The following is an 18,909-nucleotide window of genomic DNA, read 5'->3' on the forward strand; positions in this document are numbered from 1 at the left end:
AATGACCCAGCCTCCACTGCTCTCTTGGGAAGAGAATTCCACAGACTAACAGCCCTCTGAGAGAAAAAATTTTTCCCCATCTCAGTCTTAAAAGGGAGACTTATTATTCTTAAAGTATTGTTCCCTAGGTCTAGTCTCCCCCACAAAAGGAAACATCCTCCCAGTATCCATCCTAACAAGTTGCCTTAGGATCTTATATGTTTCAATAGGTTTCATTTTTCTAAACTCCAGTGGGTATAGGCCAACCTATTCAACTTATCTTCATAGGATAAGCCCCTTCATTCCAGGAATAGGTCGAGTAAACCTTCCCTGTACTGCTTCTAGCAAAATTATATCTTTTTTCAAATAAGGAGACGAAAATTATGCACAATATTCTAGATGTGGTCTCATGAATGTTATGTACAACTGCAGTAAAACTTCCATACTTTTATATTGCATTTCCCTTGAAATAAACACGAACATTCAACTTACATTCCTAATCACTTGCTGCATCTGCATACTAACGCTTTGTGATTCATGTATCAGGACACCTGGATCCCTCTTTTTCCATTTAAATAGTATACTGCTTTTCTATTCTTCCTGCCAAAGTCGACAAGTTCACATTTTCCTACATTATACTTCATCTGCTAAATTGTTGTCCACTCACTTAACCTGTCTATATCCCTTTGCAGATTCCTACCTCCTCTTGACAACTTACTTTCCTACCTATCTTGGCATCATCAGCAAACTTAGCGACCATACATTCGGTCCGTTCATCCAAATTATTGATGCAAATTGTAAATAGTTGAGGCCCCAGCACTGATTCCTATGGCACTTCACTCATCACATCATGCAACCTGAAAATGACCCATTTATGCCTATTTTCAGCATGCAGTTAGCTAACCAATTCTTTATCCACGCTAAAATGTTACCACTTACACCTTGTAATCTTATCTTGTGCAGTAAACTTTGTAGTTAAGAAGCAAATAACCTTTAGTTGTCAGTGCTACTAGCATTCAATAAACACAGTAACTCGTAGCATACATAGGAAACAAATGATTAAAGTAAATTAACTAAATAACATAAGTTAGAATGGGGGTACAGGTGTTACATTGCAGCTGTGAGATGTGGGAACTTTTGGATGCCAAGGCGATCCATGACAAACACATCTGCAGGAAGTGTAAGCAGCTTGAGGAATTCTGGATCAGGGTTATTCACCTGGAGGCCGAAATGCAGACACTGCACATCATAAGGGAGGGGGAGAACACCTGGACACTTTGTTCCAGAAGAGGGACATTTGTTTTGGTCAGCAATGAGGGACAGGATGGTGTGACTGTCAGTGGGGCAGGTAATGGGACCGAGCAGACAGTAGTGGAGGAGCCTCAGACTTTGCAATTGTCAAACAGGTTTGAGGTGCTTACAACCGAGGTCTGCAATGCAGATGAGCTGGCTGGCCATGGCACTGTGGTACAGGAAGCCTTTCAAGCAGGGGGAGCAAAATGGAATGTAATGGTAGTAGGGGATAATATTGTGAGGAGGATTGACACCGTTCTCTGCAGCAAAGAACGAGATTCCAGACTGCTGTGTTGCCTGCCCGGTGCTAGGATTCGGGATATCTGCTCAGGGCTGGAGAGGAACTTGGAGAGGGAGGGGGAGGATCTAGTTGTTGTGGTCAATGTAGGTAGAACTGGGAAAAAGGTTCTGCAAAGTCAGTATGAGGAGCTAGGTAACAAATTAAGAAGTAGAACCTCAAAGATAATAATCTCTGGATTATTACATGAGCCACATGCAAATTGGCATAGGGCAAATAAGATTGGAGAGACGAATGCGTGGCTCAAAGACCTATGTGAGAAAAGTAAGTTCCAGTTTGTGGGGCACTGGCCATCAATACTGGGGAAAGTGGGGGCTATACCCTTCCAACAGTTTACACCTAAACCGTGCTGGGACAAGCATTCTCGCAAATCGCACAATTAGGGAAGTAAAGAAGGCTTTAAACTAAACAAGAGGGGTGTGGGATCAAGCTTGGGTAGAGGTAGCAATTCGAGGTGTAGAGTCAAGGCAGGAGAGCAAAATAGTAATATGAGAAACGAGGGTCAGAGAATGGCAGGAAGGGACAGAGGGGAAAAAAACCCTAAGAATACATCAATAGTCAAGACTAGATGTTACAAAGGTAACAAAAAGACAAAACTGAAGGCTCTCTATTTGAATGCACGTAGCATTTGTAACAAAGTAAATGAATTGATGGTCCACATTGAGGTAAATAAATATGATCTGAAAGCAATTACGGAGACGTGACTGCAGTACGACAAAGATTGGGTCCTGAATATTGAGGTGTACATGACATTCAAGAAGAATAGGAAGCTAGGTAAAGGTGATGGGGTAGCACAAAGAGGGTATTGGTGCAATAGTTAGAGATGACTTTGCTTCAGATCAGGGTGTAGAATTGGTTTGGGTGCAGATGAGGAATAGTAAGGGGAGAAAAGTTATTAGTGAGAGAGGTCTACAGGTCCTCTAACAGTAGCCACAGTGCAGGGCAAAGTATTCAAGAGAAAATATTGTGTGCTTATGATAAAGGGATGGCAGTAATCATGGGTGATTTTAATCTACTTACAAACTGGAAAAATCAGATTGGCAGTAGTAGCCTGGGTGAGGAGTTCTTAAAATGCTTTCCAGATAGTTTCTTAGAGCAGCATGTTCTGGAACCAACCAGAGAGCAGGTTATATTAGGCTTGGTATTGTGTAATGTAACAGGAATCATTATTGAGCTCAGAGTAAAGGCACCCCTAGGTAGCAGTGACAATGTGATTAAATTTTATATCCAGTTTGAAAGGGAGAAGAGTGGGTCTAAGACTAGTAACTTAAACTGAAATAAGGGCAACCGTGTGGGGATGAAAGCTGAGCTAACTGAACAGAACTGGGAAACTAGGCTAGAGGACAGATCGATAGAGAAGCAGTGGCAGACATTTAAGGGGATATTTCAGAGTATTCATAATAAGTACATTGCTATTCACAGAATCACACAGTGCAGAAGAGGCCCTTCGAGTCTGCACCGACACGTGAGAAACACCTGACCTACCTACCTAATCCCATTTACCAGCACTTGGCCCATAGCCTTGAATGTTATGACGTGTCAAGTGCTCATCCAGGTACTTTTTAAAGGGTGTGAGGCAACCCACCTCCACCACCCTCCCAGGCAGCACATTCCAGACCGTCACCAACCTCTGGGTAAAAAAATTTTTCCTCACATCCCCCCTAAACCTCCTGCCCCTCACCTTGAACTTGTGTCCCCTTGTGACTGACCTTTCAACTAAGGGGAACAGCTGCTCCATATCCACCATGCTCCTCATAATCTTGTACACCTCGAACAGGTCACCCCTCTCTCTGCTCCAACGAAAACTACCCAAGTCTATCCAACCACTCTTCATAACTTAAATGTTTCATCCCAGGCAACATCCTGGTGAATCTCGTCTACACCCCCTCCAGTGCAATCTCATCCTTCCTAATAATGTGGTGACCAGAACTGCACACAGTACTCCAGCTGTGGCCTCACCAAGGTTCTATACAACTCCAACATGACCTCCCGACATTTGTAATCTATACCTCGATTGATAATGGCAAGTGTTCCATATGCCTTTTTCACCACCCCATTAACATGCCCCTCCGTCTTCAGAGATTTATGGACACACACGCCAAGGTCCCTTTGTTCTTCAGAACTTCCTATTATAAAGAAAAATTCTAAGGGGAGGACCCACCATCCGTGGTTAACTAAAGAAGTTAAAGAAAGCATCAAACTTAAGGAAAGAGCATGCAATTCCACAAAGTTGAGTGGCAGGACAGATGATTAGTCCGAATGTAAAGAACATCAGAGAATGACTGAAAGATTAATCAGGAGAAAGAAATTAGAGTACGAGAGGAAGCTAGCTAGAAATGTAAAAATGGATAGTAAGAGTTTCTACTGGGATTTAAAAAGGAAAAGAGTAAGTAAGAGAGTATTGGTTCTCTAGAGAGCAACAGTGGGGGGGTTAATAGTAGATAATAAGCGGAATGGCGGAAGAAATGAGCAAATATTTTGCTTCTGTGTTCACTATAGAGGATACAAAAAGCGTTCCAGTAATAGCTGCAAATCAGGAGGTGAAAGGGAGAAAGGAACATGTTGGAATTGAAATCACTGGGGAAATGATACAGAGCAAATTGATGGACCTGTGGGCTGGAAAGTCTCCGGGTCCCAATGGCCTATATCCTAGGGTCTTAAAAGAGGTGGCCAATGAGGTAGTCGATGCGCTGATGTTAAATTTCCAAAATTCGCTAGATTCTGGAAAGGATCCATCAGATTAGAAAGTAGCAAATATAACCCCTCTATTCAAGAAGGCAGAGAGGCATAAAACTGGAAACTATAGGCCAATTAGATTGACATCTGTCATGGGGAAACTCATAGAATCGATCATTAAGGGGGTTAGTTATAGCTGGATACTTAAGAGGAGCTCAAGGCAATCGGGAAGAGTCAGCAAGATTTTGTGAAAGGAAAATCATGTTTAATCAATTTATTTTTTGAAGTTTTTTGAAGGAGTCGCTGTGCTGTGGATAAAGGGGAACCAGTGGATGTACTGTACTTAGGTTTCCAGAAGGCATTTGATAATTAATTTAACGCAGAAGGGATAACATAGGGGGTAGGGGTAACATGTTGGCATGGATAGAAGATAAGCTAGCGAACAGAAAAAGTAGGCATTAATGGGTGTTTTTCTGATTGGCAGGATGTAATGAGCAGATCAGTGCTGGGGCCTCAACTTCTTACAATTCATATAAATGACTTGGATGAATGAACCGAAGGTATGGTTGCTTGGTTTGCTGATGCCACAATGATAGGTAGGAAAGTAATTTTTTAAGAGGGCATAAGGAGACTACAAATGGACACAGGTTAAGCAAGTTAAGACAAAGACCTGGCAAATGGAGTATAATGTGGGAAAATGTGAAACTGACCATTTTGACAGGGAGAATAAAAAAGAAGCATGTTATCTAAATGGTCAGAGATTACAGAGCTCTGAGATTCAGATGGGCCTAGGTGTCCTAGTGCATGAATCACAAAATGTTTGTATTTACGTGCAAGTAATTGGAAAATTAATAGAATGTTATCACTTATTGCGAGGGGAATTGAATCTAAAAGTAGGGAGGTTATGCTTCAGTTATACAGGACACTGGTGAGGCCACATCTGGAGCACTGTGTACATGATGTAAATGCATTAGAATGAGTTCAGAGAAGTTTTACTAGACTAATGCCAGGAATAGGAGGTTTGTTTTATGAGGAAAGTTTGTACAGGCTAGGTTTGTATCCACTGAAATTTAGAAGAGTAAGAGGCAACTTGATTAAAACATTTAAGATCCTGGGGGGTCTTGACCGGGTGGATGTGGAGATGATGTTTCCTCTTGAGAATCTAGAACTAGGGGTCACTGTTTAAAAATAAGGGGTCGCTCATTTAAGAAGAGAAAATGTCTCCTCATCTCTCTCAGAGGGTAGTGAGTCTTTGGAACTCCCTTCCTCAAAAGGCAGTGAGAGCATTGTCTTTGAATATTTTTAAGGCAGAGGTAGATAGATTCTTGATAAACAAGGGGGTGAAAGGTTATCGGTTGATGCTTTGATTGTTACAAAGCAATAAATGGAATTTCACAAGTCTAACATTAGAGTGAATTGAAAGCAAAACATTAATGCATCCCTCAGCAGGTGCTTTGTACTGTGATCTATATATAGAACATTCAGTGGGCAGTGTGGTCAGCAAGGACACTGGGCTTTTAGCATTTTACCTCCCTTTGAATCTCACCCCAGACAGACTACATGAATATCTTTTCAATCTGATTTCTGATGAAAAATGAAAAGAGTTTTTAATCTTGATTCAGTTCCCAGAGGGAATATGTTATAAATCTGTCCTTCGATTACACTGTAGCAGCAATCACTCGGAGAGTCACAGAGTTCTAACTGTGAGGGAGACAGGAAGACGAGATTGGTGATGGCTGACAGTCCTCAAGTTTTGTGTTTACACAGGCTTGTCTCTGTGTCCTGCCTCAATCTCACCTCTACACAGCAGAGTGAACACCATCCCTCTCCTAAAAAACAATTTAGAAATAATTTTTTAAACATATCCCAGCCTGCATATAGAATTATGGTACTGAAACACTGTTTAACAATACATCCTTCTGCAGCACTTCCCCTGCTAGTCTACAATTCACTGAAACTCAAACTTACTATTGGTTGTCCTGCTGTGATCATTACTGGTTTATTTTTAAGCTGATACTTCCACCATTGATTTTGTAGAGACCTGGATGGTCTGAGAGAGAGAAAAAAAATCAATAATGCTGATTAAAAAAATGAGCAAGAAAACTTGTTATGGCTGATTTATTGCAGACACTTAGAATTAACGATGTTGAGTGACTGAATGAGGGTCAGAATGATCTGTGATGCAGTCAGGAAGAGAATTTGATTTTTTGGACCCTGCTCGTTCTGCAACATTTACACGCAAGAGTTTTTTTAAAAAATTGGTTTACATAGCATCTTTCATGACCTCAAGATATCCCAAATAGCTTTGCAACCAATTAAATACTTCTGAAGTGTATTCTCTGGTGTAACGTAGTCGACAAACTCCCACAAACAGCAATGTGATAATGGCCAGATCATCTGTTTTTGTGATGTTGGTTGGACATCAGGGAGATCCTGCCCTTCTTCAAAAATTGCCATAGGGTCCTTTATGTCCACCCGAGGAGGCAAACTGGCCTCAGTGTAACATCTCATCTGAAAGACAGCACAGTGCAGCATTGCATCAGTACTGACGCCCCGACAATGCAGTACTCCCTCAGTACTGACCCTCCGACAGTGCAGCACTCCCTCATTATTGACCTTCTAGTAATGCAGCGCTCCCACAGTAATGACCCTCCCACAGTGCAGTGCTCCCTCGTTACTGACCCTCCAGCAGTGCAGCGCTCCCTCAGTACTACCTCTCCAACAGTGCAGCATTACCTCAGAATGCCTCTCAGTCAGTGCAGCTCATCCTCAGTACTGACCCTCCGACAGTGCTATGCTTCATCAGTAATATCCCCTCTGACAGTGCATACTCCCTGAGTACTGATCTCCCGGCAGTGCAGCACTCCCTCTGTACTGACCCACCAGTATGGCGCTCCCTCAGTACTGACTCTCCATCAGTGTGACACCTCCTTAGTAGTGTCCTCCAATAGTGCAGCATTCCCTCATGTGGAGACAACGGTGAGGGAGGGAACTGTGCAGCAGTGAGTGCAGAAATTAGAAGAATATTTTTCCAATCTGTAGCAACTATGCTAAATAGACATCAGATAAACCCATTGATATTGTGGTGACTAGCACTGCAGAAAAGGGCCGTGGAGGCTTTAGTGTTGAGAACATTGAGATGGAGCTGAAGCTGGGAGTGGGGAAAATGATGGGAATTGTCTGGTTTAACATTGGAACCATGCGGATAGATGAATGTTCCAAAGCTTTGCTTCATTCCCTTTCAGCATTAATGATTACAAAACATTTCCTTGGGGAAGTGGATTCCACTATGAGATAGTTTTTACACAGACCTTGGTAGGACTAGATGGGCCAAATGGCCTTTTTGCATTCACACACCCAACCACATTAATCAGTGAGATCCTTGAGTGAGGCTAAATTCAATGCTTCCACTGGGGAAGTTATGTACAAAAACAAAGGTGATCATAGAGGGTGTTCAAACCTTGTAGCCCCAAATCTCCCAGGCAAGTTCCCTTCGAAAACAACTCCCGACTGGGAATTTGTGATTTCCCTGGTAGAGTTCTAGTTGTTGGACTTCAACTGCTTGGAAAGGCTGAAATGCTTTAGCAAAACTGTAACATCACATTAAACCTGTATAAAAGAACTGACATTTTATATAATTCAAATGTCAGGTCTTTTTTTTACTTAAGGGACGGGGGATAAAGAAGTCAAAGAACAGCAGTGAGATTACTCTCTTCATTCTGGTGTAACAGTATTTACAGAAAGGATAAAACATGTGACAGTCAGTGAAGGAATCTGGCTCTGTATCCACATCTGTTCAATAAACCCTCTTCAAACTGTCAGGAGCCTGAAATGAAAATTACAAGGGGTTCTTCACAGTGCTTTACTTCTCAGTTTTTGTGTTTTTTTTGCTTCCCTGCTCAGTTCCTCCTTCCCATCAAGGCACTGCCTGTACCCTGGAATTTGCATCCTGCATCCAACTGTGGTAATTCTGGGGGAGCTAAACTCTGGCACGAGGGTTGTGAACTAAGAAGGTGACATAGATTTCCAAGATTCTGTTATTCACTGGGATCATTTTAACCTGAGCCCATATTGTAAGTCTCTGACCATTCACCAGCCTGGGATTGTCCTTGCACATGCTCCTTCCAGCTAGGGTCAGAAACTGAGCAGAAATCGGTCTCCAGCATGCAACCGCCCTCTGCCCCTCTGCTCTCCCATCGAGCTGTGTGGCCTGGCCCAAATGAAACCTTTCCTGCTGCGACCTATGAATCTCACTTGGCGCAATGGAACTCCATCGAGGGACTCTGATTTATTTTACCACATGCACTCAGAGGTTATGTCAAATCCAACAAGTAGTCTTTATTAGAAAATGCCATTTCTGAGTCTGACTGGCGTTATGCAGCAATGTACAGAGTGAGGGAGTAGGCGACTAACCTCAAAAACAGAAGGACAATAAGATTAGCTTTGCATGGTGTGGTTCATTTTACTCCCTTAACTTGAGCCTGGGGCCTATTTGGACTTATCTCAGGTACAAGAGGCCAACTTGTTATAAACAAGCATTTAATAAACTGAAAGACTTTTGCTCTAAGCTCAGCTTTGGAAGTGGGTGAGGAGATTTGCTAATATTTCCTTGTCTGTGATCTCTATCTATCAGTATCTATCTGCCTATCGATCTACTTATCTATCTATTCCATTACTTGGCGATTATTCCCTGCTAACAGTATGCTGAATTTAGACAATAGTGAGTGAGACAAGGACTATTGCTGTCCCAACGGTCTGTTGAATGTTGATGCTGTGTGGTGCAAAACTACAGACTTGGGATTTAAAAAGTGGAAATGCTGTTCCTCAGTACAGACCAGGAGTTGCTACAGAGCCTTCTTGTCTGTGTGCCTCTATGAGCTGAACCAGCAAGAGTGTGGCCAATGTGCTACCATTCACCTTCTCATTAACAGCATGTGTTAGTCATCTAATTAAGCTGCCCAATATAGTGGGAGCGATGACCATTCACAGGTATCCATAGTGGGAGCAGTGGGTATTTCAGCTGTCACCTTGCCTCAATTCTGAATTTGTCTCCTTTGTGCCACAAAGTGAATGTGACAACATTAGGCAACACTCCAAACCTGAGCTGTGAAATTAGTTTGCTAAATAACGTACGATATTGGGAAGGTGACCTGCAGATCAGTGATGCAAAAAGCACATTGATGACCACTAAAGCAAACTGTGACTTCGACCCAGACCAAGTCTGGATGGGTTGTCACAGTGCTAGAGTGCACTGGTTCTGTCTAGTCACACTATTGAGTCCAGGAACCAATCTGAAATTCTCGCCACTATAGCTCTGTGATAGGAATGTGGCATCTTTCTTCATCGATGTCTTCACTGGGAGTGTATCAGATACATTGGTAACCTGTTTAACCTGAATATTCGTTTGACAGGTGTCACGTAGGGTGTAAATTGCAACATTTTATGGCTGAGTGTTTATCCTGAAACATTTCATTGGCACATTAAAAACACCAGTGCACCAGGAGTCACTGACTGATCAGATCTCACATCTTAGTAACAAGATGCCACTCAACAGCTGATGAGCTTGATTGATCTTTTCATTGCTTCTAACAGAGTTTGCATGTGGGAGAATGAGCATACTGTTTTTTTCTTACCTGTGTTAGAAAAATGATAGTTTGCACATCAGAGAGATTACCACGACAACACTTTTGAAAGAGAGGGGTCTTGCCATCAGGACCCGTTTCAACGAGAGAAAAATTAAATCTTCAGTAAAATGTGCAGACCTTTAACTTTCTAAATTGTTACTGGGGAAAAGTAGCACACAAAACAGGAACATGGGAGCAGGAGGAGGCCATTCAGCCCCTCGAACCTGACCTGCATCTCTAGGTCAGGGCTGATCTGTGCACCATCTCCATTTAGCCAACTTTGCTCCATATCGCTTGGTTCACTGGCCCAACAAAAGTCCAGGCTTCCAGTCTTGAGGCACCATCCACAGCAGAGTGAGTTCCAGATTTCTAATCCCAGCTTTGACGATCAGTCTGTACCCAGTAGCTGTCCTCAGGAATTGGTCAAGTGACAGCTAATCACAGAACAGTGCCTGTTAAATCCTAGCAAACTTGCTTCACCTGCAGTTTGGATGCATTCCCAAAGTGAACATGGTGATCCTACTTTTGCCCAGACCTCAGCCACTGAGAAAGATTTCACTCCCATCACACTGCACATTCCAGAGGGAAACTATTTCCTTTAACAGGGAAGCGTCCGGAACATGGTTGGGGGGGGGCTGCTGGTACATAACCTTAAAATTAGACTTTGTATTTCTTCTTCTTCTTGAGAAATCTGCAGTTCTCTCAAAAGTCGTTCAGACTAGGGGGGCCTGTTGGAAATTTCAAAACTAAGATTGATAGGTTTTTATTAAGTATAAGGGTATTGAGGGCTACAGAGCCAAGATGGAATAGTTAGAATGCAGATCAGCCATGATCTAATTGCATGGCGGAACAGACTCATGCAGCTGAATGGCCTCCACCTATCCCCAAGGATTCATAAATGTTTCATCGCTTCCCTTGCTGGGACAACTGACTGACCAGGTTGTATGAAATCAGGAGTGAATTTCCATGCAGTTCCTTACAACCTTCTGACCCTGACTGTGGCAGAATATTTGTTCATTGTGATAATCACAACTCCTCGACTGGCTCCAATGTATTGCTTTGTAAATGACAATATCATTCTCTCCTATATGTGATCCAACGCCTGCCTCCAGTGCTGCTGCCTCCTCCTCTTAAACCCCTCCCATTCCCTCCCCGTAAGCTGCTCCCTTCTCCTCCTCCCCATCCCCTCACATCCTCTTCCCTCCCCTCAAACCCCTTCCTCCTCTCCTCTGAAGACAGAAGCAGGTCAAATTGTATTTTTGAAGGTATTTTTGGATTTCCAGAAGGAATTCGATAGGGTGCCACATAAAAGGTTTTTGCACAATATAGGAGTCACAGTATTGGGGGTAATGTATTAGCATGGATTGAGGATTGGTTAACACACAGGAGACAGAGAGTCGGGGTTAATGGGTCTTTTTCAGGTTGGAAAGATGTAACTAGTGGAGTGCCACAAGGATCAGTCCTAGGGCTTTGATTATTTACTATCTATGTTAACGATTTGGAGGAGGGGGGCAGAGTGTAATGTAACCAAATTTGTTGACGATACAAAAATAGGTATGAGGGCATGGTGTGATGAGGGCATAAGGAATCTGCAAGGGGATACAGATAGCCTGAGTGAGTGGGTAAAAATTTGGCAGATGGAGATTATTGTAGGAAAGCGTGAGGTCATGCACTTTGGTAGGGAGAATCAAAAGGCAGACTATCATTCAAATGGAGAGAGACTCCAAAACAATTGCAGCACAGAGTGATCTGGGTGTTCTTACGCATGAAACATAAAAGGTTAGTATGCAGGTACAGCAAGTAATAAAGAAGGTAAAAGGAATTTTGGCCTGTATTGCTAGGGGGTTGGAGTTCAAAAATAGGGAAGTCTTGATGTAACTATACAGGGTGTTGGTGAGGCTGCACCTGGAGTACTGAGTACAGTGTTGGTCCCCGTATTTAAGAATGGATATACTGGCATTGGAGGCAGTTCAAAAGAGATTCACTAGGCTGATTCCTGGGATGAAGGGGTTGACGTATCAAGAAATGGCTAAACAGGTTAGGCCTTTGTTCATTAGAGTTTAGAAGAATGAAGGGTGATCTTATTGAAACGTACAAGATTCTGAGGGGGCTTGACAGGGTAGATGTTGAGAAGATGTTTCTACTAGTGGGGAAATCTCAAACTAGGGGACATAGTTACAGAACAAGGCGATACTCATTTAAAGCTTCTCTCAGAGGGCAGTGAATGTCTGGAATTCTCTACCCCAGAGAGTTGTGGAGGCTAGATCACAAAGCATTTAAAGAGAAGATAGATAAGATTTCTGAAATATCGGGGAGTTGAGGGCTATAAGGAGCTGGCACAAAAGAGGAGTTGAGGGCTGCAGCAGATCAGCCGTAATCTTATTGAATGGCAGGGCAGGCCCGAGGGGCCGAATGGCCTACTCCTGCTCCTACTTCTTAAACAGCCAACTGTCAATCACTGCAAAAAATTACAACCTGGTGTAAGGTGAATGTAATAGAGTGATGAATCAGCTACTTGAATGCACTGAGAAGAGGCACTTTACAGAATCACAGAATTGTTACAGTGAAGAAAGAGGCCATTCAGCCCACCGTGTCTGCACCAGCTCTCCGAATGAGCAATTCACTTAGTGTTATTCTCCCGCCTTCTTCCAGTAACCCTGCACATTCTTCCATTTCAGATCACAGTTTAATTTGCTTTTCAATGCTTCGATTGAACCTGCCCCCAACCACACCCTCAGGTAATGCATTCCAGACCTTAACCATTTGCTGTGTGAAAAAGTATTTTCACATATCACTTTTGCTTCTTTTACCAGTTACTTAAAATCTGTGTCTTCTCGTTCTCAATCCTTCCACCAATGGGAACAGTTTCTCCCCTCATGATTTTGAATATCTCTATCAAATCTCTTCTCAGCCTTCTTCTCACTAAGGAAAACAGTCCTAACTTCTCCAATATATCTTCATATCTGAAGTTCCTCATCTCTGAAGCCATTCTCATGAATCTTTTCTGCACTTTTCTAAAGTGCGATGCCCAGAACTCAATGCAATACTCCAGCTGTGGCTAAACTAATGGCTTATAGAAGTTCAGTATAACCTCCTTGCTCTTGTACTCTTAATAAAGCCCAGGATACTGTACGCTTTATTAACTGTGCTCTTAATCTGTCCCACTACCGATGACTTGTGCACATATACACCCAGGTCCCACTGTTCCTCCACCCCCTTTAGAGTTGTACCATTTATTTTGTATTGTCTCTCCATGTTCTTTCTAGCAAAATAAATCACTTCACATTTCTCTGCATTGAAATTCATCTTCCACCTGTCCGCCAATTCCACCAACTTGTCTTTGTACTTTTGAAGTTCTACATTATCCTCCTCACAGTTCACAATGCTTCCAAGTTTCGTATCATCTGCAAATTTCGAAATTGTGCCCTGTTCACTAAGGTCTTGGTTAAAGATATGTATCAGGGAAAACAAGGGTCCCAACATGGACCCCTGGGGAACGCCACTGCAAATCTTTCTCCAACCCAAAAAAAATCCATTAACCACTACATTCTGTTTCCTGTCACTCAGCTAATTCCATTTCCATGGTGCTGCTGTTACCTTTTATTGCATGAGCTATAACTTCGTTCAGAACTCTGTTGTGCGGCCCTGTTTCAAATTCCTTTTGGAAACACATGTACACCACACTAACAGCATTGCCCTCATCAACGTTCTCTGTTACCTTCTCAAAAAAACTCCAGGACATTAGTTAAACATGATTTCCCTCTACAGAATAAGGCCCTTTGGCCCATCAAGTCTGCGCCGGTCAAATAATTATCTAACTATTCTAATCCCATTTTCCAGCACGATGCCCATGGCATTGCAAGTGCACATCCAAATACTTCTTAAATGTTATGAGGGTTTCTGCCTCTACTGCCCTTTCAGGCAGTGAATTCCAGATTCCCATCACCCTCTGGGTGAAAAAATTCTTCCTCACATCCCCTCTAAACCTCCTGTCCCTTATCTTAAATCTACGCCCCCTGGTTATTGATCTCTCCACCAAGGGAAAAAGTTCCTTCCTGTCCACCCTATTTATGCCCCTCATAATTTTATACACCTCAATAATGTCCCCCCTCAATCTCCTCTGCTCCAGGGAAAATAACCCCAGTCTATCCAATCTCTCCTCATAATTAAAACTCTCCAGCCCAGGCAACATCCTGGTAAATCTCCTCTGCACTCTCTCTAGCGCAATCACATCCTTCCTATAATGCGGCTTCAAGAACTATACACAATACTTTAGCTGTGGCCTAACCAGCGTTTTATACAGTTCCAGCATAACCTCCCTGCTCTTATATTCTGTGCCTTGGCTAATAAAGGCAAGTATCCCATATGCCTTCTTAACCACCTTATCTACCTGTCCCTCTACCTTAAGGGACCGGTGGGCTTGCACACCAAGGTCCCTCTGATCCTTGGTACTTCCCAGGGTTCTACCATTCATCGTGTATTCCTGTGCCTTGTTTGTCCTGCCCCAGTGCATCAGCCCTCACTTATCCGGATTAATTTCCATTTGCCACTGATCAGCTCATCCGACCAGCCCATATATATTCTCCTGTAACCTAAGGCTATCCTCCTCACTATTTACCACACCACCAATTTTCGTGTCATCTGCAAACTTAATGGTCAACCCTCCTACATTCAAGTCTAAATCGTTTATATATACCACAAAAAGGAAGGGACCCAACATCGATCCCTGTGGAACCCCACAGGACACAGGCATCCAGTCACAAAAACGCCTCTCGACCATCACCCTCTGCTTCCTGCCACTCATCCAATTCTGGATCCAATTTGCCAAATTGCCTTGGGTCCCATGGGCTCTTACCTTCGTTGTCAGTCTCCTAAGCGGGACCTTATCAAAAGCCTTGCTGAAGTCTGAGGAGACTAGGTCAAATGCATTGCCCTCATCTGCACACCTAGTCACCTCTTGGAAAAATTTAGTCAAATTGATCAGACATGACCTCCCCTTAACAAAACCATGCTGCCTGTCCTTGATTAATCCCTGCCTCTCCAAGTGTAGATTAATTCTGTCCCTCAGAATCGCTTCCAATAGTTTTCCCACCAGAAGTCAGGCTAACTGGCCTGTAGTTCCCTGGTTTATCCCTTCCTCCCTTCTTGAATAACGGTACCACATTGGCTGTCCTCCAGTCCTCTGGCACCTCTCCTGTGGCCAGAGAGGTATTGAAAATTATTGCCAGTGCCCCTGCTATCTTTCCCTTGCCTCACGCAACAGCCTGGGATACATTTTACCTGGGCCTGGAGATTTTAAGCCTGCCAGACCACTTAGAACCTCTTCCCTTTCTATGCTAATTTCTTTAATTATATCACTGCCCTTCTGCCTGATTTCCATACCCACATCGTCCCTCTCACTTGTGAACACCAACACAAAGTATTCATTCAGAACCCTACCTACGTCTTCCAGCTCCACACACAAATTACCACAATGGCCCTTAATGGGCCCGGCTCTTTCTCTAGTTATCCTCTTACTTTTAATGTACTTGTAAAGTAACTTTGGATTTTCCTTTATTTTACCTGCCAATGTTTTTTCAAGCCCCCTTTTTGCTCTCCTAATTTCCTTTTTAAGTTCCCCCCTACACATTCTATACTCCTCTAGGGCTTCCGCTGAGCCCTCGGTATCTCCCATAAACCTCCCCTTTTCTCTTTATCCAATCCTGTATATCCCTCGACATCCAGGGTTCCCTGGATGTGTTGGTCCCATGATTTATCTTTATTGGAATATGTTGGCCCTGTACTCTCCCTATTTCCTTCTTGAATGAGTCCCACTGCTCTGATGCAGATTTACCTAAAGTTAGCTGCTCCCAGTCCACTCTGGCCAAACCATATCTGATCTTATTAAAATTGGCCTTTCCCCAATTTGGAACTCTAATTTCTGGCCCCTCCTTGTCCTTTTTCATAACAACCTTGAATCTAACGGACTTATGATCACTATCTGCAAAATGTTCCCCCACTGATACCTCTATCACTTACCCAGCTTCATTTCCTAAAATTAAGTTTGAAGTATTGATTCCACAAGTTTCTCCAACACCAAATTTAAACTAACAGGCCTGTAGTTGCTGGGCTCATCTTTACCTCCTTTTTTGAACAAGGTGTAACTTTTGCAATTCTCCAGTCTTCTGGCGCAACCCGAGTCCAAGGAAGACTGAAAAGTCATGGCCAGTGCCTCAGCAGTTTCCATTCACTTCCTTCAGTATCCTTGAATGCATCTCATCCTGGTGCCTTATCAACTTCAAATACAGACAGCCTATCCAATACTTCCTCCTTATCCATTTTAAACCCATCTAGTGCCTGAATTCCCTCCTCTTTCACCATGGCCTAATTAGCAGCTTCTCCCTTGGGAAAAAAAACAGATGCAAAGAATTCAATTAATATCTCAGCTATGCCCTCTGCCTCCTTTTACCATTCTTACTATTTATATGCCTATACAAGACCTTGAGATTCCCTTTTATGTTAGTTGCCAGTCTCTTTTCATACTCCCTCTTTCCTTGTCTTATTTGCTGTTCTTCACCTCCCCCTCAACCCTTCAATATTCATCCTGGTTCTCAATTGTATTTTCTACTGGCATGTGTCATAAGCACACTTTTTCTTCTCTATCTTAAAAGAGATAGAAATTATTATCCAGACAGCTCTGGATCTGTTTGCCCTACTTTTCCCTTTTAGAGGGAATATACCTTGACTGTGTCTGAACTATTTCTGCTTTGAAGGTGTAGCCCATTGTTCAGCTACCATTTTTCCTACCAACCTTTGACTCCAATTTATTCAGCCCAGTCAGATTGCTGGTGTCTTACGCGTATTTGGATTGAGGTTAAGTACATTTATTGGTCACTGAGGGCTGAAGACAGGAATGTGACACTTGGCAGGTTGAAAAGGTGTGGTTCTAGTGATTTTTGACATAGTTTTAAACTGCAGTCTGTGCTGGAAAATCAGTCTCAGCTCATCTCACTGTGAATGCAAACTGAGTCAGAGTTCAGCTGGAGTTTATAACTGGATTTCAGCATAGTCAATATCAAAATATGTTGCAGACACAGATTAAATCCTGAAGGAACACCAGAAAATACAATAAAAACAGCAAATGCTGGGAATTGGCAGTAGGTCAAGCAGTATCTGTAAACAGAAATACAGATGAACACTGATCTGGTCCCTCCTCCCTCTGCTGTCTCTTTTTTCAGTCCTTTACCTCTCAGACTGCAGTTCTGACCTAGAAATGTACCTGATCTGCTTGTCTCTGTTCTAATGCTGACTGTAAAACAGATTTCTGTTGCCTTAACTCTCCACTAATTCAAAAATATTTCTGTGAAATGTCAAGGTTTCACCAAACAGCACATCTTCACATTTAACCCCCAAAACACCATGATATAAAATACATTCTCTGAACATTCTTCCCTAAAAGGGTTAAGGAGTTGGGACTAACTGAGGCACAATGACATCGATAGGAGCATTCCACTGGACTGTCACTGACTCGGATTTATTCAATATTGAACCTGGCCCTCCCCTGCCAAATTCCCAATGTTACTGCATGAAATGTACAGCACAGCAACAAGCCAAATAATGCAAAGATTCATTGGCCCGAAATGTTAGCTCCATTTCTCTCCACAGATACTACCAGGCCTGTTGAGTATTTCCAGCATTTTGGTTTTTATTGCAGAACCAGGCCATTGGGTCCAACTGGTCTATACTAGTGCTGAACATATATGCCTATCCAACATATATGAAACAAAGTGGTTCAGTTTCCTACCCGATGGTGAATCTATAGCAGGCAGAAGGCAAAAATGGACAAAATATATTTACTGTATAGCAGTGGCAGAAAGTGGAGGATAGCACAGAATCAAACCGTAAAATCATTCTTTAGCTTGAATGGCCTGATTCTCCATTTGTTAATAAGTTTTTTGATGATTAAAACTCCATGCTCCCCACTTCCTCTATTGTTCTCACTTTTTTAAGACCCATTCCATCCTTTTTAATTATTCCTCCAGCTCTCTCATTTTTAATGGTCCTACTCTCCCCTTTCACTCTCACTTTCCCCTTGATATTCCATTCTGCACGCTTTCTATTGCATGCTCCCTTTAATTTTTTGCTAGCCTGATTTCTACTATTGCCAACTTGTCCAGTGTTCAAAATCTCAATCTGCTTTCCCATCTTCCCCAGGCAAAGTCTCTGGATTGTATTAGCCCCAGTCTCATCTCTATTCTCAGGCACTCTCTCCTTTTGTTATTGGCCTCCTGTTCTTTAAAAAAAAACATTTTTACAAAGACTTTTACTCATTAGAATGGCTGATTTTTTTTAAAGAATCATTCTGATAAAAAGTTGAATTGTTTTAAGGCAGCAGGTCCAGCAACTTGATGTGACAGTTGCCACAGAACATGTCAACAGCAGGTCAGAACTAATGCACATTCAGCAGAATCATTTACAATGGAGGAACTTCCACAATTCAAACTGTCATAAAAATAGTGAGAATAATTTCATGGCAGAATTTATAGCAACGATTGACTGACAAGAGAAACATTAAGGAGCCAATATGCTGTTTGTAACCCATCTTTTCCACTGCGTCTATTGACTGACATTAGGGGAGGGCAGCAACTCTAGTTTGATGCATCATTTCACACTGTCCAATTAACTAAGACCTAGAGATCAGAAACCAGATCTGCAGTTTATTTGTTGCAGTTTTCTCTTCCTATCTCGTCCGGTTGCTCACTCCAGCTGTGGTTTGGCTCCACAGGCAATGACAGCCTTCCACTACTGTACCTGATTGGTGAGCTATTCACCTGACCGAAGCTGCTCAGACTGGATACTAGAAGATGAGGTTTTGCAGACAGGAAATTCAAACCAAACATCAGAAAGTCTGCAAGCATCATTTGATTCATCAGGACCTGGATATATCGGCCTCTTGAGTATACCAGCATATTTTGCCAATCCCCAGTTGCCTGAGGAGAAGATGATGTTTGACCTTCTTAAACTGCTGCAGTCCATGTGGTGAAGATGCTCCCACAAAGT

Source organism: Carcharodon carcharias, chromosome 34 (assembly GCF_017639515.1).
Source record: "Carcharodon carcharias isolate sCarCar2 chromosome 34, sCarCar2.pri, whole genome shotgun sequence".
Lineage (NCBI taxonomy): Eukaryota > Metazoa > Chordata > Chondrichthyes > Lamniformes > Lamnidae > Carcharodon > Carcharodon carcharias.